General features: G+C 43.2%; 1 protein-coding gene across 2 annotated transcripts in view; it reads left to right on the forward strand.

Moving 5' to 3' along the window:
• Window positions 1–24,937, forward strand: part of LOC139057174 (sushi, von Willebrand factor type A, EGF and pentraxin domain-containing protein 1-like) — a 239,123-nt gene that overhangs the window by 59,549 nt on the left and 154,637 nt on the right. The window lies entirely within an intron of this gene.

Consider the following 24,937-nt stretch of genomic DNA (forward strand, 5'->3'; position numbering starts at 1 on the left):
AGCAAAAGACGTCGCCAGTTTTATACTTCAAAACCCGATTTTACGCCATTGAGCACCTCAAGAATTACTGAACGACCGTGGTCGGGTTTTCCTCTCCTACGTCATTTCAGCATTGCTAAAGAAGTGTAGCATTATTCACCGCACTACCAAGGCATAAAATCCTGAAACTAATGGGATGACAGAGCGCTTTAACCGCACTCTTGGCGACATGTTATGCTTCATCTGACCAGTCGAATAGGGATCGCATTCTGTCCTTTCGTCACCTACGCTTACAAAACTGCCACGCAAAGCACCACTGGGTTCTCTCCATTATTTATCCTTTACGGACACGAACCTTCATGCATTATGGACACCATTCTACCTTACCGGCCAGATGCTTCGGAGTGGATGACTGTTTCTAGAGCGGATGCATACGCCGAAGAATGTCGCCAGCTCGCTCGTTCGTTCACATCCTAGGACCAGTGGCGCCAAAAGCACCGCAACGATTCATCCACTACGGCTACGTGCTTTGTTCCTGGCTCGCTGGTCTGGTCGTGGGTGCCCTCTACTCCTCCAGGCATTCCCTCCTAACTGTTCTCGAAGTATCACGGTCCTTATCAGGCACCGAAAAAAACATCCGCAGTAAACTACCTCATCGAGCCAATGGAAGCGCCTTGCGACCAGCGTAGTCACGGCCAGGAAATTGTCCACGTTTCCCGGCTCAAGCAGTGACATGACCCCACTGTGTTCCACTGTCCTTATGATGGCTACTCTTTCGCCAGGATGGCTACTCTTTCGGTAAGGAGTGATCGTACTGAAGGCACTGGGCAGTGGGCATAGTGCTGGTGAAAAAGAAGGCGACGACGAGAAGTGCTTTCTTCTCGTTTCGCTATTGCACCGACCTGTTTCAGCCTACCGCTACAAACCTAGAACTAGTGCTGCGAGGCGCACACCCCCGTTGTATATCTTAATTATCTGTACCTTAATTAACATCGCCTTAACACCAAAGTTTGTGGCTTTGATTCCCGCCAAAAGTCGAGTGTTCGATTACATTGGTTGAGCCAACGCCGATAATGAGCTGGATTTTCCGCCTCATGACCCATATAATGACTTCACTATAATTAATAAACTGAATTGAAGCAGAATTCAATTGAATTCCAGCAGTCAAAGGTGTTTAACCTGAGGTCTTAGAACACAGCTGCTTCTGTGTAGCACTGTGTGCAGTTTGTGTGAGTGGAACACGAACCTGTGTAGGTTTTGCCACGTGCTCGGCCCTTGCGCCAATAACACCAATATATCATCGTCATCGTCATCGGGTATTTCGCCCCCTGTCGTTCATATTCTGAAGCAATGGGAAAGGCTGCAGTCAATGTGAGTAATGTTCTTCGGGAAACGTAGTAAAACTGAGGAAACCATCATTTTTATGTGTAAGTATCGACGACGGCGAAATATATCATGTAGTGTTCATATAATTTATATTGTGAATAAAACGTGCCAAGCGCCTCAACGGGCTAGTTTGCACGTGGGAAATTCCTTATGTTGTGGCGCGTGCCTGTGGTCCATGTATGTATACCACAAAAATTTATGTTTATATTACATATTTAGTATAAATAACGTAAATAAAGGTCTCGGACGGCAGTATTCCAACAGCAGCCCGATGCTCTTACCATTATATTAGAGCATCGATATATCAACTCTAGATGAAGGCCTGACCCCGGCCGAAACGTGAGTAAACTCTTGTTATATTTCCTACGTGCTCCTATTCTTTGAACTATTTCTCTGCCGGATCATGTGATTCTATGCTTTACTGATATATATATATATATATATATATATATATATATATATATATATATATATATATATATATATATATATATATATATATATATATATGCAGAACTTGGTGGCAATCAGTGGCCTCATGGGCACATACAGAGTAGCGCATGTGGACGAACATTTTTAATCGGCACTGTCTTTGTGATCGGTCCATGATAAGAGGCTAGAATCATACCTACTACTGAAAAATAATGGTAACTCACTAGCAAGATTTTCAAAAATCGGCAGAACCCACCTCACGTTGACTGTATACGCTAATGCGTTTAGCATTGGCTCAATATAGTGCACAACGTATTGTCAGCGTCGGAACGAGTTATATATGAGGCGCTCACTGCAGCAGTGCTCCTGCTTCGCGCTTCCCTATGAACACTCGGCGCACTCTAGCGCCGCCGCGACCGAACCTGCGCGTGGCCTCCGAAATTCCCGGCCTGGTGCGTGGGAACGTTGAGAAAAGCGCGGGAACGGGGCTCCTCTCCCGTACTTCTTTCTGGACACGCTGCGTCCTCTGGTGGCACTGCTGAGAAGTCCGCACATGGCATTTGAGACCAGAAATGTGGCGCGCCGGTGCCAGCGAACGCTGAGAATTGTTGGCTCACTTGCCGCACAACGAGTGGCCCAAACTCAGTGACCCAAATTGGCAACATGTTCATTGAGGAACGCCACGTACCCAGGGTATTCATGGTCCAGCTCGCTAATGCGTTTGGTTGCTGTCCTTCAGAAACCGTTCTGACGCGTGTTCCGCTCAGCAGCGAATAAATATGGGCGATTTTTTCGTCATTGTAGAGCACCGCTTCCCGAGTGGCATATAATTACCCAAATTGGCGTCGACCACGTTGATTGGTGAGCAGCGCACACCTGCCGGCAAATATGCAGCGACCCAAGTTGGCATCAAAGAGGTTAACTGAAGGCCGGTACAAACAGAGTGACACATACCCTGTGCTCCACGGCACCGTAAAATAGTTTCTTCAAACCGCGGTATTTGGCCAGTTGCGCATCTACAGTATACGCATGTCGGCTGAAACGAGGTTAGTTGAATGGGCGGCACCTATGTAATCATTGCCACATCTCGGTGGTCCAAGTTGGCCCAACGGTTGCTTTCGAACCCTTTTCCCTCAGCGCAGCCGCCCGATGGGCTGCCCATTCGACCACGGTATACCAGTGATCCAGGTATAAGCGGGAAAACGGTTAGATACGAACATGCATATATACAAACATGGTTAACTCCCGAAAAGTGCATGGTGTACTCTAAGAATGCCAACGCAATAAAAGATGAACATACGTGAAGAAGGCGGAGGATGAACATGCCTTTATGATGACCTGGAGAAGAATGCATAAAACTTCAGCTATACGTGCATCTTTAATGACATGATATGGTGCACCCCCAAAGAAGAGATACGCGTCGAAGGCTGTTCTGTGTGTTGTTTCTTCTTTGTGGTCAGAGGGTACATCACGTCAGCACCAACCACCCAAGTCTTTCTGCATTATATCTTTAAGGTTTCATCCACAACCACAGTTTTCTGTTCATAGATTGTAGCAGCGTCTGAAAGTAGCGCACTAGGGAGCTGTTTGTCTTCACGACAACATAAATAAAAGTCAGCACTCTTTGTGCCCATGCTCATCTTTGCTCTGGCGTAGTTAATAGAGCAACTACCTCCGAGAAGCAAGTGTGCAGCTTGTTTTTTGCCCAGTTATGGCGTCAACTCGCGCTCTACTTCCAAGGACACGTGCTGGCCGCGGAACAAAAAAGCTCGACGTTAGGGGCAGGGGGGGGGGGGGGGGCACTCAGCTTCACCCGGCAGACGCAACACGCAGCCACAACGGCCTCGAGCATAGCGCGCACATTTGTCACATGCGCCGCGTCCACTGATGCACCCGCGACGAGAACACTCGACACCTTCCAAGCAGTGGGCGTAGCGGGACAAGGCCACGTGCACAAGTCTGTAAGCACGCTCGCCGCGGGAGGGCTGCGACAGATCGGCGCTTGCATAGCGCTTTTGTTGAGACGACCACGATGCCGACCCTGGAACTTGATCTCTTTCGAACGGTTGGCGTCAACAAGCAAGCCGCATTGCTCGGAGTTTAACGCCTGTGGCTGCCTGCAGTGCGCAGCGTAACTGGCCGCCGGCAAGCTCGTCGCCCGCGGCTGTTCGCCCGCGCGCCCAAATCGAAGCATCCGTTCTGCGCACGTCTCTCACCCTCCATTGACTTTCATGTGCAGGGCGCGTTGTTACACACGCTTTCTATCACCGACTTCAAGGACGCGTGAGCAGAAGCGTGATGGCAGTCCATGTTAATGATTCATTGGGCCAGCCTTCCGAATAATGCAGATGCTTTGCTGATGACAAGCTCTTAACTCGAGGCTCGCGCGTGCAAATGGCAGGAAGGACGCAAGAGCAGGAGAGGGTTATTACATTATAATGTCTCGACTTACGATAAACTGTCGAGATGGCTTGTATAAATAATAAATGTGTTAACGGTAGAAGTCAATGACGAGGCTACCCCACTCTAACAACGATTGCTTTTGTTTTATAACTCACAGAGTCAAGGGGCTGGCGAAAGACATTTGTAACTTTCGCATAGTCGACGGTAGCTTCAGGCCTTGTGTACTACTTATGCTCCACTACTTCTACAGACATATACACTGAGTGTCTTACAATAACGAAGATGAGACACGGGGGATATATCATATATGCACTGACAAGGGAATGAAGGGATGGATATACCTGTGTTATCAAGTATAGCTTAGGCCATTAAGTTTTGTACAGATAAAAAGACGTAGCGAGTCCATGTAGGTTGTGCTAAGCGCTTGGTACACATCCATCGCGAGCGGAATAATTCAGCCAGCTATAACTTCGGAGAATGAACACAGCTGTTCGGTTTGCGTCTTTGTTCTTCGGCCTTGTGGTGCGATAGTGTGTAAGGTGTCCTTTAACAGAGTGTGGACAGCCTAGATTTGCTTGAAAAGCCATTTAAGTGATTCACTAATTCAGCTTGTTGCTTCATGTAAGGTACTGTTCATTCTTAAAATATAGCAAGCAGCGCGGGGCCCAGACAATCTTAGCTTTGCATTTCCTAGTGCTATAGGACGGATACTGGGACCCAATTCGAGTCACTGAAGTCCTGAGGAATTACGCCACCAGTTAATAATGGACATCCTTTTGCCATTGAACATGCGAGCTAGAATCGTTTCCGTTTATCTGATGTCATTTCAATCGTATTTTTTGTCCTTTTGGCATCATTATAAATTTAATTCTTTATCTACATTGCAAGGATGCTTCGGCGTGCAGACACCAACTTCGGCATGCAGATATAAAGTCATTACACAGGCCTGACTAGAGGTCAACACAAACAGGTACAAAAAACTTGGCCATAGGTGCGCAAACAATATGGATACTCATTTAAAAGCGATAAGCAGCGTATTCACTCCAAAAGTTGCACAAGCCGAACAAGACGACGAGCAAAACGTGAACAAGGTGAATGCTGGAGCCAACGTTTCGACAAGTGGACTTTTCTTCAAGACGACGTATGCGTTCCTCGCCACAGTATATATAGGTGGGGTTCTTCTAAAGGGGGGAGGGTGTGAGGCGGGAGGATGCGGAAACGAGGGAAAATGTGTTAGCGTGTCGAATTGAGAGCAAAGGAACGCTGTGGACAAGGTCAAAGCCATGCCCGCTCACCCACCCCGGTCTGTCAACGCACGCGCGTTAGCAGGCATGTCAAGGGCGTCTGACACGCCGGCTGACAAAAAAAAAAAGAAAAGGGAAGGAAAGGAAAAAAAGCGGGGGGTGGGGGATACGCCAAGAAATCAGATGAAGTGTTGTTGCCTATAGCTTGAAATTTAGCATAGCGAATAGATTCTAAAGCTCCCTTTGAAACGTTTATGCCTATTGGTTGCAATGTCTTGAACTTGAGGATAAGGTATGACCACAAGTTGTGGATAAGGTATGAATCATACCTTATGAATCACAACCTCTCCCCTTTAGAAGAACCCCACTTATATATACTGTGGCGAGGAAAGCATACGTCGCCTTGAAGAAGACAAGTCCACTTGTCCTTTGTGGACACGGTGTGCGTTTGTGGACACGGTGTGCGTCAACTTTCGCTCCTATAGGCTCGCCTTTCCTTCCTTCCACTAAATCCCTCAAATCTCGTTATGCTCCATCCCTTTCCTCTCCCTCCCTCCTAGTGAATACGGAAGCGTCCGGCTTTAAACCTACCCTCATGCTTCAACCAACATGAAGTCCCAAGTGGGAGCTATTAGAATGGAGTACGCACGCCGTGTTGCTGCCATTTGCACTTGGTGCGTTATCGTTCTCAGAGTACTTCGTGCACTTTCCGGGAGCCAACCACCTGTGCTTGCAACTTTGTATCGATCTATCTATGTTCGTTTCTAACCATTTTACCGCCTACCGAGGTCCCTGGGTATTGCGTGGTCGAACGGGGAGCGCATCAAGCTGCTTTGGTGAGGTAACAGGTGTAATGTGATTTTCATTTGATTTCGTTTTCATACCTGTCGACGGTATTACTTGCGGATCTCTATGTGAGAAGCAGTCACCGGTGCTAATACAAGGCGTATACATTTCCTAGGCATCACAAAATAATCTGGGGTAGTTGGTTTGGCTAGTTGGACATATTTACAGCTGCTGGGGAACGTGCAGACAGGACGCGCCCGTGGTGTCGTATTCATGCTTTTGTTGTTGTTGTTGTTGATTTGTTGTATTCTTTCTCTGTTTTCAATAAAGATTATGAAATAGAGGAGTTGTCACCGTACGCTAGGGATGGCCGCGGCGACTCCGTTTCAATTAGTAATTAAATAACATTAAAATTAAAGAAAGTTTATATTCTTGCAGCAGGCAATGTTGCAAAACAATATATATATATATATATATATATATATATATATATATATATATATATATATATATATATATATATATATATTGACGCTAACGGTGGAGATCCGCTGGAAAATTTAAAATCCTAACATATCTGAGGTACATAAGTTTGTTTAGACACTTTCAATATCGTCACTTTGTAGAGATGGTGAAGGGCCAGAAAGCAGAAAAAACTATGGGTCACGAAGCTAACTCTTTATTGGGCGAACTTGCGCCCACAGAAAATGCGGCATAAATTCTGAGATACTCTGCTAGTGCGTAAGCATTCTTTGGCCCGGCTTCTTCGCTTTAGCTTACCTATTTACCTAGGTGATAGTTTATGCATATCTACTCATCGGTAAACATCAGCAAATAGTATACTATTATAGAGATTACATGTGTTAACCTGACCTATTATATATGCATTTATTTTGCAGATCAATCGTATCAACTGAGCCGATACGCCGACACAACCATATTTGTTTTTGCCACACCATAGCGTTTTTTCTTTCCTGTTCGTTACGACCTTGACGCGGCGACGGCGGCGTCACCAGCATTTTTTTCTAACGCAGTGAATCACGTACCACTACACTATTATAACTATTACATGTCTATTACCATGTGTATTACTTTATCTTCATTTTTGTTACAACCTTGACGTGGTGACGGTGACGTAAGCAATTTTTATTTCCATGTTTTTAACTCTACCAATAATCTACTATTACACTATTATGATGGTTACATGTGTTAACGTGATCGATTGCGCCATGATGTCGCAGATATAAGGTGGTACAGGACGGGCGAATTTTGCTAAGGTAATGCTTGCGCATTACTGTAGAACCGTAGGAAACTAAGGAATGAATAGAGAACATGAATATCATGTGGCTCACCTAGTCATCTGCCTGCCACGCTGCTTTCCATGGTCCGAACCCCAGTCAGAAGTATTTTTTTCTAATACTACCAATCATACCACCAGATAAGCGTCATGAATTTCTTTCTAAGGCTAGAAAGCACGCGCTATCTAATAATGGCCTTGGTCTCACTGATAGCGGACGCATCTATGTAAACGAACACTTGACTTACGGTAACAAACAACTGCTGGGAGCAACCATTTCCCGTAAGAAAGAAGTAGGTTGGAAATTTGTTTGGACGAACGGAGGCAAAATTTTTGCACACAGGGATGAAACATCTGACACAATAAAAACTTGTGCACGATCCGACTTGAGTTAAATGACCGAGTAGGCATCCACATCTTTGTCAGCTGGTGACTAGCCAGTCGTTGTCATGGATCGCCCGCCCCACTGTATTCATTGTGATGCTTCTTGCTTTAAAATTAAGTTTACTCCTCTCACAGAAATGTTCTCTGCTGTGCATATTAATGACCGCAGTAAGAAGAACAAACGTGACGGTCTAGATATGTTTCTTGGGTCAATAAACCGACCGTTTGATGTGGTTTTGTTTAACGAAACATGGCTTACAACACGTGATGATCACCTTCCACTCAAAAATTACCAGTAGCATGGCCTCCTTCGTTCGAATATGAGAGGTGGTGGTCTTGCCGTGTGTGTAAAGAGTTGTTATACACAGTGTGTGTTAGACGAAATTTCTGTAACAAATTCCAGTGTTGAGTGTTTAGCCGTATCACAGTCCAGTGTCATTGTAGCTGTTGTATACAGACCTCCCGCAGGGAGCAAACTACATTTTTTTCAGGTTTCTCGAAAGCTTACTCTTGAACCTCGCCAATTCCCGGTTGCCTTCTGTAATAATGGGTGATGTTAACATTAACCTCATGCTACGATGATCACAGTACGCGCGAATTTAATAGCCTTATAGCATCTTATGGTTGTTTAAATACTAGAAACATGCCTACTAGAATTAACATTGTTACAGCTTCCCTGCTGGATGCTTGTGTCACAAATACGGTGTCTCCAGAAACGGAGTCTGGCCTGTTATCTTCTGAAATCAGTGACCAGATCCCGATTTTTTGTTTTCTTCCTCTGAAACGCATTAGGTCAGTAGCCAAAAATACCTCCAGGGTAACTGAGGTCACTTCCGATGAAAATCTCGCCAAATTTATTACTCTTATTCAGAATATGTGCTGGGAGAACGTATACAGCCTTTCTGAAGTCAACGTGGCGTATACTGCTTTTCTTGCCAAGTTCATGGAATGTTATAATGCTGCGTTTCCTGCAATCGAGGTAAAACACAACTTCCGAAAATTTAGAAAGCCGTGGGCTGATAAAGTGTTATATAACAGGATACGTATTAAAAACAAAATGTATCATGACTTTGTACGTACTCGCGATGCAGCCCTTTTTAGAGAGTTCAAAAAATTTAGGAATAAACTAAATAAAGACCTAATGTCTCCATAATCAGCTTACTATACGAAACGGTTCTCCAGAATTTATAATGACCGCTAGAAAGTTTGGAGTGAGATAAACGAACTATTAAACGAACACAAGTGCAGGGACCACTCAGAAATCGCTGCATCTAATTGCCAAGCTAGCGGAACTCAATTAGCTAACACCATATCCACTTCTTCATTGAAGCTGACAAGCATACATTAGATCAAGTTCTATCGAATGCTCCCGTATGCAACCTTATTATCACTATGCCTAACTCTATTTCGTTGGTACCCGTGATCCCACACGAAATAGCTACTTACTTTGGGAAAATAAAAAACAATGTCTCAGCAGGCCATGACGACATCAAAGCGATATCATTGAAGTATGTGTCTGCATTAGTATGCGAAGTTCTCGCGTATATTATAAATCTGACGTTCACAAGTGGTACGTTCCCAGGTGAACTGAAGATTGCTCGTGTTTGCCCTATATATAAAGATGGAAATAGAAATGAGATCACGAACTATCGTCCCATCTCCATGGTATCAATGCTATCGAAGGTATTCGAAGGAGCAATTAATAGTAGATTAGAAAAGTTCTTTTGCGCTCATAACATTATTAACCCCTCTGAGTATGGCGTTCTGAAAAATAAATCGTCTGAGCAATTTTTACTCGCCGTTGAAGAAAAGGCCATCGACAACATTGAATCCACAGCATACACTCTCGGTCTCTTCTTAGACCTCCGGAAAGCTTTTGATTGCGTACAGCATGAACTTCTTTTGAGTAAACTGAGCAATTACGGCATACGCGCAATATCTCTAAACCTGCTGAAATGTTACCTAAATAAGAGAATACAATACGTTAAATGGAATAATTTTGTTTCGAACCATTTGCGCATTACCAAAGGGGTTGCGCAGGGATCTATATTAGGTCCATTTTTGTTTTTACTGTATATATACGACATCTGTAACATACGTGATTCTCCAGATTGGGTTATGTACGCTGACGATACAAATATTTTTTCACATCACGTACTCAGCCGGAATTGGGAACAATCATGAACGCTTATTTGGTAAAATTATAAGCTTGTATGCAGGCGAATAAGTTTAGTTTAATCTTGTCAAAAGCCAGGCACATAATTTTCAGACCTATTAATGCCTTTCTTCATTACACACTTAACCTAATAAACGCCAACACAAAACTGCGACAGGTAACAACTCAGAAGTTTCTTGGTGTCTGGTTCAATGAATATTTGTCATAGAACACAGATATTTCAAAACTTCTTACGGACCTTAGTAAAAGTGTTGGTTGGCTTTACCGGATCATCGATCTCTTGCCCGTTTTCCTAAAAGTGTCCATATGCTACACACAATTTTTTTTCCAAATTGTGCTATTGTGCACTGGTCTGGGGCCATACAACAATAAGTAATTTTCAGAAGTTATTGCTTTTGCAAAAGAAGGCATTGCGGTCTATTGAGGGTTACCATGGTAGGCAGGAAAACCTACCAACGTTACCACTCTATCATAAGCATAATTTACTTAAAGCAAACCATGTTTACACATTTCGCCTGTTCCAGTACATCCATCGTCATGGTTTGTATTCCATTGCTCCAAACCACCCTCCTACTAAATACCCCCTTCGGCAACACAGAAACTTGGTCCCTAAAACGAGGACAAATTAAGGCAAACAAAAACTCGATTACCAGATTCCAGTCGTTCTGAATAACTCATCTTTAAGCGTCATGTTTGATCTCCCTAAGAACAAGTTTGAAAAAGACATCTAAAAGTTACTAATCAGCACTGACTCAACATATTCTGTTTTTTACTTAGTGAAGCATCTCTTGTTTTGATGTCAAGTTGTTTGGGTGTGTGTTTTCTTTAGCGACCTAATGGCATGTTTATAACTGCTTTAGATTTATGGTGCACTGTCTTTGAATAAAAAGTAATATTTCTCATGGTAATGCTGTCGTTTGATGCAATGTATTTTGTTCACTATCATACTATGTTAATATTTATTTCTGTGTTGCTCACTTCTGTATCGACTGTATTGGGGAACTGTGACCTCGTGAGGCTTTACCGCCTTTTGTCACAGTTCACTCTTTCATCTTTGAAGGATAATAAACATCAACCTCAACCTCATCTACTATTAAACTACTATAACGCGTAAATGTGTTAACTTGACTAATTATGCATTTATTTCGCAGATGTAAAATGTCTAAGATAGAAGTCGTTGTGATACTCACCAAATAATGCTTACACAGTAAAAAACAAGTGAACTCAACGCACTACGAGAGTGGCGAGCACAGTCGGCGATCCTCGAAATCTGATCTGCGGGTAAGACACGTCGGCTATTTACACGTGACCCGTCGTACATTCCAGCGTAATCGTTGATGGCCGCATGCGTTCTTGGATGACGCGCACTCAACCAGGCTCGGTGACGACAACAGAGAGAATCGGTGACAGCATTCCAGAAAGTTCCGACACAGCAGCGCGCGTCTAGCGCTTAGCTATAACTTCTATAACATTTGTTAGCTGGTGAAAAACGTTCCCCAGAAAAAGGTAAACAAGTACGACTGTGAGTACGCGCAATTACACAAACACGAATCAGACGCTGCCCATGGGGAGACATTATCCCTCGCATGGAGCCAGCGTCCTCGAAAACGCGTCAAATGTTTTGCGCGATTCCTTTGTGATACACTACTTCCGACGGTTACAGGCCTAATACCTTAGCTTGGGAAGAAATGCCGATGTGAGTAATTTAAGCGGGGTTGTTGTTTTTCTAGTGCTGTAACAAACCCTTCGGTCACTGCGGCCACATTTGTGGTGGTAACCTATTCTTGCCATTTCCGTGGAATAGTAGTAAGGGATGGAGCACAAACATTAAACTTGAACAACCTGCTGAGCCAAATTACTTCCATTTGACTTCTAAGTAATATGTATCGTTACAGAGTACCGCTTTGGTGAAGCCACTACCGTGTTTTACGCGACGTTTAATGCGAGGCATGTCGGCAGCAACCTCGAAATAGTTTTTTTCGTTCTTCGAATGCCTACCGCCAATAAATATCTTGTGCATGTAATTCGAGCGGGTGATTCAATCCTTTCTACAATATTCAAATATTTAGTTACTCTGTAATTATGATGACTCACTATAAAAGGCACAGTCGATATACGAACGTGCTTTTAGTGGAGTATCAAGCGCACTGGCATAAAATTATGTATGCTTTGCACATGTATCGACAGTCGATCGTAATTCGTGACTGAAGGGGGTAATGTCAATCTGGCTGCGAGCTCGGCCACAAGGGACATACTGCTTCAACGTGTGCCTTGGCGGCGCATTCGCCGAGGAGACCCATAGCGAAATCCCTTTCGTGAAGAACGCCTGCATGCCTGAGCATGCAACGCGACGCCACGCACTTTCGCGCTCGGGGCGCGTTCACACATCCTGCGCGAATCACTGCAACGGCACGCTATTGCAGCACCCTTGCGCCGGCTGTTCCTGTCGCTAACACCAGCACTCGCCTGAAACTGGCAAGGACGGAGTCAACACAGTGGTGTCAGCGCGATGCGCGTCTTTCTCGATGCGTGCGGAATTTCCCTCCGACGTGTCTTCCCGTTGCCGTCAGCGCGTGCTTATCTTCAATGCGGTGACTCATCCAGTGCAGGTTCCTGCGTGGCGCAACACGCGATAAAGAAACATCGTTGGGACCACGCTGTGTAAACAGGATCGGTAACCGGCCGTCGAGCGCCCTTGGCGGCCACCCTTGGTGCGCACCTTCTATATTGGGAGGGCGCCTGCGCGAGCCTTTCTTCCTCCAAACAGGAAGTCGTCGAGCGAATCTTCGCGAAGCAGCTTGGACCAAGCAACGCATGCGATGACTCATCTTCAGTCCCATGGTACTGAGGATGGTATTGGATGAGCGAAAGAATGAATGAATGAAAATGCGTCATACAAATCAGAATTGGCTACGCTAATGAGCAGGACGTCATGCTAGCCTATACATAGTTAGTACACATTCATCTTGTACCATTCGGTAATCTGAAGAGACAATAATCTAATGGCGACAATAGTAATCTAATGGAGACGATAAAATCTTGGCAAGCATCTCTGTTCTTATGGCAATAATAAGTGCTATTTCACCGTGTGCGCGTATTTTATCGTCTCTAGTGACACTTTCATTTTTTCGGGCCATGTCTATGAAGATGTCGACTCGTGCACTTCTATATGTGACGAATGTAGTGCTCTCCATAGGAACGGTTGTAACAAGTTGAGAACACAATCCTTAAGTTCAGCTTAGCTGAATTAAATTAACTAGAGTTCTGGGGTTTCACGTGTCGATTAACCACGATTTGGTTATGAGGCAAGCCTCCGGATTAATTTTGACCACAGGGGGATTATTAACGTGTCCCCAATGCACGGGACCGCACCTTAGCTCTTTCCAAGAGATTACACAAAACACAAGTTTGTGCAGTTATATTAAGTCGTTACTTCATAAGCCTACGGGTTATCAGCTATAATATTACAGGCTTCTGCAATGCCGCATTGCCGCTTCAGCCGTACAAATAACGCGGTAACTCGCTATCGTATACCCATACAGGACAGGATATATTCACTTAAAGAGAAAAATCAAACGAGGAGGAATAGTCCAGAAAACTACAAGGAAGCCCTAGACTCTTAAAAAAACATTAGGCGACCCTAATCTTTTACTTGGGCGTGTCTTAATGGAACTCGCACATCGGCGTTGGTGTTCTTTAGGTTAACTTTAGGCGAACGAAACGCACGCACCCAACACGGAAGCAAATATTTTCCAATAAGGACCCGGGTAAATATCATGCCACTTTCTTGTGTATGACGTCATTATGGACATCCTCATTTCCGCTTTCTATTTCCGTGTTTCCAGTAATTTCACCAAAGTCGTGCTCACGTGGCACGTCTCTAATATCTACGATTCTGTGCTTTGGTGTGCGGTAATAAGTAATTTCAAATTTCAAACTGAACTTGTACTAAACTAATGCTCTAATATAATATCTGTAATGAAATCCACGAATTTTGTACTCTACTATCTTTTTCTATTTTTTTCTCATTTCAATTTTGTCCCCGCTCGTCTCAGGAGGTCAACCGGAAGTGCTGCGCAAGAAAAAAGAGTGGCACTCAGTGCTCGTGCCAATAATAAGTTTGCACCCTTTGGAGCGTATCTAGTCCCGTAACAATAAACGTCATGTGTCGACCGCATTTCATAACGCTGCAAGCCCCGCGCCACATAGAATTCTCAACAGGGAAGTACCTAGCGCAACAAGCAAGGCAGATGACAATTACTGTCGTGGAAGAAATATACATCCCAATGCGTGCAACTGTTTTAAGAGTGATGCTCTCAGATAGCATCGTTTACGTCGGCATTAACAAGCAAGATACGCAATGCACAAGAAGAAAGGGGGTTAACCTAGGGCCCCTAGTTTTATTAGTCACATAAGAAGCCAACCAACACTGACACCAAGGAGAACATGGGGGAAATTACTTCTGCTTAATAGATGAAAGAAACGATAAATTGATGGGAATGAAAGTGGATGAAAAAGCAACTTGCCGCAGGTGGCGAACGATACCACAACCTTCGCATTTCACGTGCGATGCTCTACCAATTGAGCTACCACGGCGCCGTTTCCCCATCCACTTCCTTGGGTACTTTTGTTTCCTAGTAGTACCCTGGGAGCGTTAGCCTGCGCCCCCCCCCCCACCCTCGCAGAACTTGGCGGCGAATGCGGAACATCCTTTCTTCCGCAGGCGTCACGTTAAGTGATGCCTGTGGTAAAAACGCTCTGAACCCACAGAAAGGTTCAGAGCATCTGGCTGCATGCCTGTGAATATAGCTTTATAATCGCCCCAACTGAAAGTTCAGAACACTTTGCTGCATGGTTGTTTATTAGGCTTTAATTGCCCCACCTCAAGGTTCAGAGCATTTGGCTGCAAAGTTGTTTATATATTTTAGTAATCACCCCACATCAACTTCAGAGCATTTGGCTGCATGGTTGTTTATATAGTTTTCTAATCGGCCCACATCAAGCTTCGGAACGCTTTGCTGCGTGGTTGGTAATTCAGTTTGGTAATCGACCACATCAAGCTTCGGAGCATTTAGTTGCATGGTTGTTTATATAGTTTTATAATCGACCCACGTCAAGCTTCAGAGCGTTTCGCTGTATGATTCCTTACATAGTTTAGTAATCGCCCCACATTAGGCTTCAGATAATTTGGCTCTATGCATGTCTATATCGTTTTGTACTCGTCCCCATATCAAGATTCAGAGCATCCAAGCGTGATTGGTTATCTAGTTTTGTAATTGGCTAATGTCGAGGTTGAGAGCGTTTGGCTACATGGCTCTTTATATAGTGTTGTAATCACCCCACAGCAAGCATCCAAGCATTTGGCTGCATGGTTGTGTATATAGTTTTGTAATCACCCCACATGGAGGTTCCGAGCATTTTGCTGCATGGTGGTTTATATAGCTTTTATTCGACCCATCAAGGTTCAGAACATTTGGCTGCATGGTTGTATATACAGTTTTCTATATGCCCCACCTCAAGGTTCAGAGCATTTGGCTACATAGTTGTTTATATACTTTTGTAATCACCCGCCGTGGTTGCTCAGTGGCTATGGTGTTGGGCTGCTGAGCACGAGGTCGCGGGATCGAATCCCGGCCACGGCGGCCGCATTTCGATGGAGGCGAAATGCGAAAACACCCGTGTGCTTAGATTTAGGTGCACGTTAAAGAACCCCAGGTGGTCAAAATTTCCGGAGTCCTCCACTACGGCGTGCCTCATAATCAGAAAGTGGTTTTGGCACGTAAAACCCCAAATATTATTACTTTTGTAATCACCGCACATCAACTTCAGAGCAATTGACTGCATGGTTGGTTATACAGTTTTCAAATCGGCCCACATCAAGCTTCGGAACGCTTTGCTGCATGGTTGGTAATTCAGTTTTGTAAACGACCACATGAAGCTTCGGAGCATTTAGCTGCATGGTTGTTTATATAGTTTTATAATCTGCCCACGTCAAGCATCAGAGCATTTCGCTGTATGGATCCTTATGTAGTTTAGTAATCGCCCCACTTTAAGCTTCAGATAATTTGGCTGTATGCATGTCTATATGGTTTTGCACTCGTCCCCACATCAAGATTCAGAGCATTTGGTTGCATGATTGGTTATATAGTTTTGTAATTGGCCAATGTCAAGGTTGAGAGCGTTTGGCTACATGGCTCTCTATATAGTGTTGTAACCCCACAGCAAGGATCGAAGCGTTTGATTGCATGGTTGTGTATATAGTTTTGTAATCACCCCACATGGAGGTGCCGAGCATTTTGCTGCATGGTGGTTTATATAGCTTTTATTCGCCCCCATCAAGGTTCAGAACATTTGGCTGCATGGTTGTATATATAGTTTTCTATACGCCCCACATCAAGGTGGCGAGCATTTGGCTTCATGGCTGCATATATCGGTTTCTAATCGCCCCACATCAATATTCAGAGTGTTTGGTTCCATCGCTGTTTATATAGTTCTCTAATCAATTCACGGCAAGGTTCAAACTATTTCCCTACATGGTTGTTTACATAGTTTTGCAATCACCCCGCATCAAACTTCAAAAGATTTCGCTGCGTGATTGTTTATATAGTTTTGTTCTCGTCCCACATCAAGCTTCGGAACATTAGGCTGCATTGTTGTATATACAGTTTTGTAATCAGTCCGCAACAATTTCAGAGCATTTGACTACATGGTTGCTTGTCGACATTTTATGTCCACGCTGTGGCAGCAGTCAATACTTGAATCCAGAAAACTTCAGGTCATGAGTTTCTGACAGTCAAGTTAGCCAAGAAAAAGGATGTTGCGCATAGTTTACTACGGGCATGTATTCTTGGTGCGTTCCGATAGCAAGAAAGTGCGGCATGTGTCGATCTCATGTATGGGCTTTTTGTGTTTCACCGAACAATAAACTTCATTTGTAGAACATTCCAACGTCACAGCAAAACTGATGCTAGGTGGAGGGTTCTGCACATATCTTAAATTGTGTTGCTCCAGTTCGCTTAATCGGAAGTCTTCTGGGAAGCCTGTTTGTAAGCATGACAAGGGTCTATATAGTTCTGTAATCGCCCCACATCAAGCTTCGGAGCATCTAGCTGCATGGTTGTGTATATAGTTTTAAAATCGGCCCACGTCAAGCTTCAAAGCATTTCGCTACAGAGTTGCTTATATAGTTTTGAAATCGCACCACTTCAAGCTTTATAAGATTTCGCTGCATGATTGCATATATAGTTTTGTAATCGCTACACGTCAACGTTCAGAGCACTTGGCTGCATGGTTGTTTCTACAGTTTCATAATCGTCCCAAAACAATTTCAGAGCATTTGGCTGCATGACTACGCACATAGCTTTGTAATCACCCCACATTAGGTTTCGGGGTATTCGGCTGCAAGGTTCTTCAGATAGTTTAGTAATCGCCCCCCATAAAGCTTCAGAGCATTTGGCTGTATGCTTGTTTATTTCCTTTTGTAATTGCCCCACATCAAGATTCAGAGCATTTGGCTGCATAGTTGTTTATATAGTTTTGTAATAGGCCAATGTCAAGGTTCAGGGCATTTGCCTGAATGGCTTTTTAAACAGTTTTCTAATCACCCCACAGTAAAGTTCAGAGCGTTTGCATACATGGCTGGGTATATAGTTCTTTGTTCGCCCCACACGAAGGCTCAGAGCATTTTGCTGCATGGTTGTTTATATAGTTTTGTAATCGCGCCACTTCAAGCTTCGGTGCATTTTGCTGCATCATTGTTTATATAGTTTTGTAATCGCCGACATGAAGCTTCGGAGCATTATGCTGCATGTTTCTTTATATACTTTTGTAATCGCCACAGATCTAGGTTCAGAAAAATTGGCTGCATGGTTGTTTATATAGTTTTGTAAACACCCCACATCAACTTCAGACCATTTGGCTTCATGGTTGGTTATACAGTTTTGTAATCGCCCCACGTCAAGCTTCGGAGTATTTTGCTCCATAGCTGTTTATTTACTTTTCTAATCACCCCACATATTGCTTCGGAGCATCAGGTGCACGGTTGTTTATATAGTTTTTTAATCATGCCAATTCAAGCTTCAGAGCATTTTTCTGTTTCAGTTTATATAGCTTTGTAAGCGCCTAACATCAAGCTTCGGAGCATTTTGCTGCATGTTTGTACATGTAGTTTTGTAATAACCCAACAGCAAGGTTCAGAGCATTTAGCTACATGGTTGTTTATATAGTTTTGGAATCACCACACATTTAGCTTCGGAGAAGTTAGCTGCATCCTGGTTTATATCGTTTTGTAATCGCCCCACATCTAACATCAGAGCATTTGGCTGCATCGTTGTTTGCATAGTTTTGTAATCCGCCCACTTCAAGCTTCAAAAGATTTGGCTGCATGGTTGTTTATATAGTTTCGTAATCGGCCCACATCAAGGTATAGAGCATTTGGCTGTATGGATGTTTATATAGTTTTGTAGACGTCCCGGATCAACTTCAGAGAGCATTTGTCTGCATGGTTGTTTATATTTTAGTAATCACCCCACATCAGGATTCGGAGCATTTAGCTGCATGCTTGTTTATACAGTTTGTAATCGCCCTACATCAAGATTCAGAGCATTTGGCTGCATAGTTGTTTATATTGTTTTGTAATAGGCCAATGTCAAGGTTCAGAGCATTTGGCTGCATGGTATTTTAAACAGTTTTGTAATCACCCCACAGTAAAGTTCAGAGTGTTTGGATACATGGCTGTGTATATAGTTTTGTAATCGCCCCAACGAAGGCTCGGAGCATATTGCGGCATGGTTGTTTATATAGTTTTGAATTCGCGCCACTTCAAGCTTCGGTGCATTTTGCTGCATCATTGTTTATATAGTTTTGTAATCGCCCGACATGAAGCTTCGGAGCATTATGCTGCATGTTTTTTGCATACTTTTGTAATCACCCCAGATCTACGTTCAGAAAATTTGGCTCCATGGTTGTTTATATAGTTTTGTAAACACCCCACATCAACTTGAGACCATTTGGCTTCATGGTTGGTTATACAGTTTTGTAATCGCCCCACGTCAAGCTTCGGAGTATTTTGCTCCATGGTTGTTTATTTACTTTTCTAATCACCCCACATAATCCTTCGGAGCATCAGGTGCATGGTTGTTTATATAGTTTTGTAATCGTGCCACTTCAAGCTTCAGAGTATTTTTCTGTTTCGGTTTATATAGTTTTGTAAGCGCCTAACATCAAGCTTCGGAGCATTTTGCTGCATGATTGTACATGTATTTTTGTAATAACCCAACAGCAAGGTTCAGAGCATTTAGCTACATGGTTGTTTATATAGTTTTGGAATCACCACACATTTAGCTTCGGAGAAGTTAGCTGCATCCTGGTTTATATCGTTTTGTAATCGCCCCACATCTAACATCAGAGCATTTGGCTGCATTGTTGTTTGCATAGTTTTGTAATCCGCCCACTTCAAGCTTCAAAAGATTTGGCTGCATGATTGTTTATATAGTTTCGTGATCGGCCCACATCAACGTATAGAGCATTTGGCTGTATGGATGTTTATATAGTTTTGTGAACGTCCCGGATCAACTTCAGAGAGCATTTGTCTGCATGGTTGTTTATATTTTAGTAATCACCCCACATCGGGATTCGGAGCATTTAGCTGCATGCTTGTTGATACAGTTTGTAATCGCCCTACATCAAGATTCAGAGCATTTGGCTGCATAGTTGTTTATATTGTTTTGTAATAGGCCAATGTAAAGGTTCAGAGCATTTGGCTGCATGGTATTTTAAACAGTTTTGTAATCACCCCACAGTAAAGTTCAGAGCGTTTGGATACATGGCTGTGTATATAGTTTTGTAATCGCCCCAACGAAGGCTCCGAGCATATTGCTGCATGGTTGTTTATATAGTTTTGAATTCGCGCCACTTCAAGCTTCGGTGCATTTTGCTGCATCATTGTTTATATAGTTTTGTAATCGCCCGACATGAAGCTTCGGAGCATTATACTGCATGTTTTTTGTATACTTTTGTAATCGCCCCAGATCTACGTTCAGAAAATTTGGCTCCATGGTTGTTTATGTAGTTTTGTAAACACCCCACATCAACTTGAGACCATTTGGCTTCATGGTTGGTTATACAGTTTTGTAATCGCCCCACGTCAAGCTTCGGAGTATTTTGCTCCATGGTTGTTTATTTACTTTTCTAATCACCCCACATAATCCTTCGGAGCATCAGGTGCATGGTTGTTTATATAGTTTTGTAATCGTGCCACTTCAAGCTTCAGAGTATTTTTCTGTTTCGGTTTATATAGTTTTGTAAGCGCCTAACATCAAGCTTCGGAGCATTTTGCTGCATGTTTGTACATGTAGTTTTGTAATAACCCAACAGCAAGGTTCAGAGCATTTAGCTACATGGTTGTTTATATAGTTTTGGAATCACCACACATTTAGCTTCGGAGAAGTTAGCTGCATCCTGGTTTATATCGTTTTGTAATCGCCCCACATCTAACATCAGAGCATCTGGCTGCATCGTTGTTTGCATAGTTTTGTAATCCGCCCACTTCAAGCTTCAAAAGATTTGGCTGCATGGTTGTTTATATAGTTTCGTGATCGGCCCACATCAAGGTATAGAGCATTTGTCTGCATGGTTGTTTATATTTTAGTAATCACCCCACATCGGGATCCGGAGCATTTAGCTGCATGCTTGTTTATACAGGTTGTAATCACCCTACATCAAGATTCAGAGCATTTGGCTGCATAGTTGTTTATTATATTTTGTAATAGGCCAATGTCAAGGTTCAGAGCATTTGGCTGCATGGTATTTTAAACAGTTTTGTAATCACCCCACAGTAAAGTTTAGACCGTTTGGATACATGGCTGTGTATACAGTTTTGTAATCGCCCCACACGAAGGTTCAGAGCATTTTGCTGCATGGTTGTTTATATAGTTTTGTAATCGCTCCACTTCACGCTTCGGTGCATTTCGCTGCATCATTGTTTATATAGTTTTGTAATCGCCCGACATCAAGCTTCGGAGCATTATGCTGCATGTTTCTTTATATACTTTTGTAATCGCCCCAGATCTAGGTTCAGAAAATTTGGCTGCATGGTTGTTTATATAGTTTTGTAATCACCCCACATCAACTTCAGAGCATTTGGCTTCATGGTTGGTTATACAGTTTTGTAATCGCCCCACGTCAAGCTTCGGAGTATTTTGCTCCATGGTTGTTTATTTACTTCTCTAATCGCCCCACATCATGCTTCGGAGCATCAGGCGCACGGTTGTTTATATAGTTTTGAAATCGCGCCACTTCAAGCTTCAGTGCATATTGCTGTATCGTTGTTTATATAGTTTTTTTAATCGCCTAACGTCAAGCTTCGGAGCATTTTGCTGGATGTTTGTATATGTAGTTTTTAATCACCCAACAGCAAGGTTCAGAGCATTTAGCTTCATGTTTGTTTATATAGTTTTGGAATACCACACATCAAGCTTCGGAGAATTTAGCTGCATCCTAGTTTATATCGTTTTGTAATCGCCCCACATCTAACATCAGAGCATTTGGCTGCATCGTTGTTTGCATAGTTTCGTAATCCCCCCACTTCAAGCTTCAAAAGATTTGGCTGCATGGTTGTTTATATAGTTTTGTAATCGGCCCACATCAAGGTATAGAGCGTTTGGCTGTATGGATGTTTACATAGTTTTGTAAACGCCCCGTATCAACTTTAGAGAGCATTTGGCTGCATGGTTGTTTATAGTTTAGTAATCACCCACATCGGGATTCGTATCATTTAGCTGCCTGGTTGTTTATATAGTTTGTAATCATCGTACATCAAGGTTAGGAGGATTTGGCTGCATAGTTGTTTATATAGTTTTGTAATAGGCCAAGGTAAAGTTTCAGAGCATTTGGCTGCATGGTTTTTAAACCAGTTTTGTAATCACCCGACAGTAATGTTCAGAGCGTTTGGATACATGGCTGTGCATAGAGTTTTGTAATCGCCCCACACGAATGTTCAGAGCATATTGCTGCATGGTTGTTTATATAGTTTCTTAATCGTGCCACTTCAAGCTTCGGCGCATTTTGCTGCATCATTGTTTATATAGTTTTGTAATCGCCCTACATCAAGATTCAGAGCATTTGGCTGCATAGTTGTTTATATAGTTTTGTAATAGGCCAATATCAAGGTTCAGAGCATTTGGCTGCATGGTATTTTAAACAGTTTTGTAATCACCCCACAGTAAAGTTCAGAGCGTTTGGATACATGGCTCTGTATATAGTTTTGTAAACGCCCCACACGAAGGTTCAGAGCATTTTGCTGCATGGTTGTTTATATAGTTTTGTCATCGCGCCACTTCAAGCTTCGGTGCATTTCGCTGCATCATTGTTTACATAGTTTTGTAATCGCCCGACATCCAGCTTCGGAGCATTAGGCTGCATGGTTCTATATATAGTTTTGTAATCACCCCAGATCTTGGTTCAGAAAATTTGACTGCATGGTTGTTTATATAGTTTTGTAATCACCCCACATCAACTTCAGAGCATTTCGCTTCATGGTTAGCTTTACAGTTTTGTAATCGCCTCAAGTCAAGCTACGGAGCATTTTGCTCCATGGTTGTTTATTTAATTTTGTAATTGCCCCACATGATGCTTTGAGCATCAGGCGCACGGTTGTTTCTATAGTTTTGGAATCGCGCCACTTCAAGCTTCAGTGTATATTGCTGTATCGTTGTTTATATAGTTTTTTAATCGCCTAACATCAAGCTTCGGAGCATTTTGCTGCATGTTTGTATATGTAGTTTTTAATCACCCAACAGCAAGGTTCAGAGCATTTAGCTACATGTTTGTTTATATAGTTTTGGAATACCACACATCAAGCTTCGGAGAATTTAGCTGCATCCTAGTTTTTATCGTTTTGTAATCGCCCCACATCTAACATCAGAGCATTTGGCTGCATCGTTGTTTGCATAGTTTTGTAATCCACCCACTTCAAGCTTCAAAAGATTTGGCTGCATGGTTGTTTATATAGTTTCGTAATCGGCCCACATCAAGGTATAGAGCATTTGGTTGTATGGATGTTTATATAGTTTTGTAAACGTCCCGGATCAACTTCAGAGAGCATTTGGCTGCATGGTTGTTTATAGTTCAGTAATCACCCCATATCGGTATTCGGAGCATTTAGCTGCATGGTTGTTTATATAGTTTGTAATCGCCCTACACCAAGGTTCAGAGCATTTGGCTACACGGTTGCATATATAGATTTGCATTCACCCCACATCAAGGTTCAGAGCATTTGGATGCATGATTATGATAAAGTTTTGTACTCACTCCACATCAACCTCCGGAGCATTTAGCTGCATGGTAGTTAATATAGCGCTGTCATCTCCCCACGTCAAGCTTTACTGTATTTGGCTTCATGTTGGTTCGTATAGTTCTTAATCTCCTCACATCAAGGTTCAGAGTATTTGCCTGCACGGTTGTTCGTATAGTTTTGTTCTCGCCCCACATCAAGCTTCAGAGCATTTGGCTTCAAAGATGTTTACGTAACTTTTAATTGCCCCACATCAAGGTTCAGAACATATTGCTGCATGGTTGCATATAGTTTTCTATACGGACCACACCAAGGTTCAGGGTGTTTGTCTGTATGGCTGTTTATATACTGTAATCACCCTACCACAATGTTCAGAGCATTTAGCTACATGGTTGTTTATATGGTTTCTAATTCCCCCACAGCAAGCTTCGGAAGATTTGGCTGCATGGTTGTTTATATCGTTTTGTAATTGCGCCACATCACACTTCAGAGGATTTAGCTGCAGGGTTGTTGATATAGTTTTGTTAGCGCCCCACATAACCTACAGAGCATTTGGCTGCGTGGTTGCTCATACGGTTTTGTAATCGCCCACGGTCAAGGTTCAGAGCATTTTGCTGTATGGTTGTTGATATAGTTTTGTAATCGCGCCGCATCAAGCTTCGGAGCATATGGCTGTATGGTTGATTATATAGTTTTAAAATCGACCTACGTCAAGCTTCGGAACATTTTGCTGCATGCTTGTTTACATAGTTTAGTAATCGCCCACGTGAAATTTCAAGGCACTTGGCTGTATGCTTTTTTATATAGTTTAGTACTCGCCCCACATCAAGCTTCAGAAGAATTGGCCGCACGGTAGTTTATATAGTTTTCTAATCGCCCGTCGTCAAGCTTCAGAGTATTTGGCTGCATGGTTGTTTATATAGTGTTGTAATCGCACCTCATCAACTTCATAGAATTTGGCTTCATGGTTGCTTATATAGTTTGGTAATCGCCCCACATCAAGGTTCAGAGCGTTTTGCTACATTGTTGTTCATACAGTTTTCTAATCACCCCACATTAAGCTTCGCAGCATTTAGCTGCATGGTTGTTGAATAAGTTTAGAAATCGCCCCACGCTCAGCTAACTAACCAGCAACGAGCAGACCCGGAGCTAAAAGGCCTCGTCGAGTATTTGGAAGGGAACACGAACGTTGTCCCTAGGGCATTTAAGCGCGGATTATCTTCGTTCACGCTACAAGATAGCCTACTCGTGAATAAGAACTCACCAGTCCGCGCCAACTACCTTCTTGTTGTTCCATCAGCGCTGCGTCCAGAAGTACTGCACGGCCTACATGACGATGCAACCGCTGGGCACCTCGGATTCTCCCGGACGCTGTCGAGCATGCAGGAAAGGTAATACTGGCCCCGTCTGACCACCGACATCGCCCGTTACGTCAGGACATGCCGAGACTGTCAGCCACGCAAGACACCACCAACAAGGCCAGCAGGTTTACTACAGCCGATCAAGCCTCCTTGCCGACCATTTCAGCAGATCGGGATGGATTTATTGAGAGCGTTTCC

Source organism: Dermacentor albipictus, chromosome 3 (assembly GCF_038994185.2).
Source record: "Dermacentor albipictus isolate Rhodes 1998 colony chromosome 3, USDA_Dalb.pri_finalv2, whole genome shotgun sequence".
Classification (NCBI taxonomy): Eukaryota; Metazoa; Arthropoda; class Arachnida; order Ixodida; family Ixodidae; genus Dermacentor; species Dermacentor albipictus.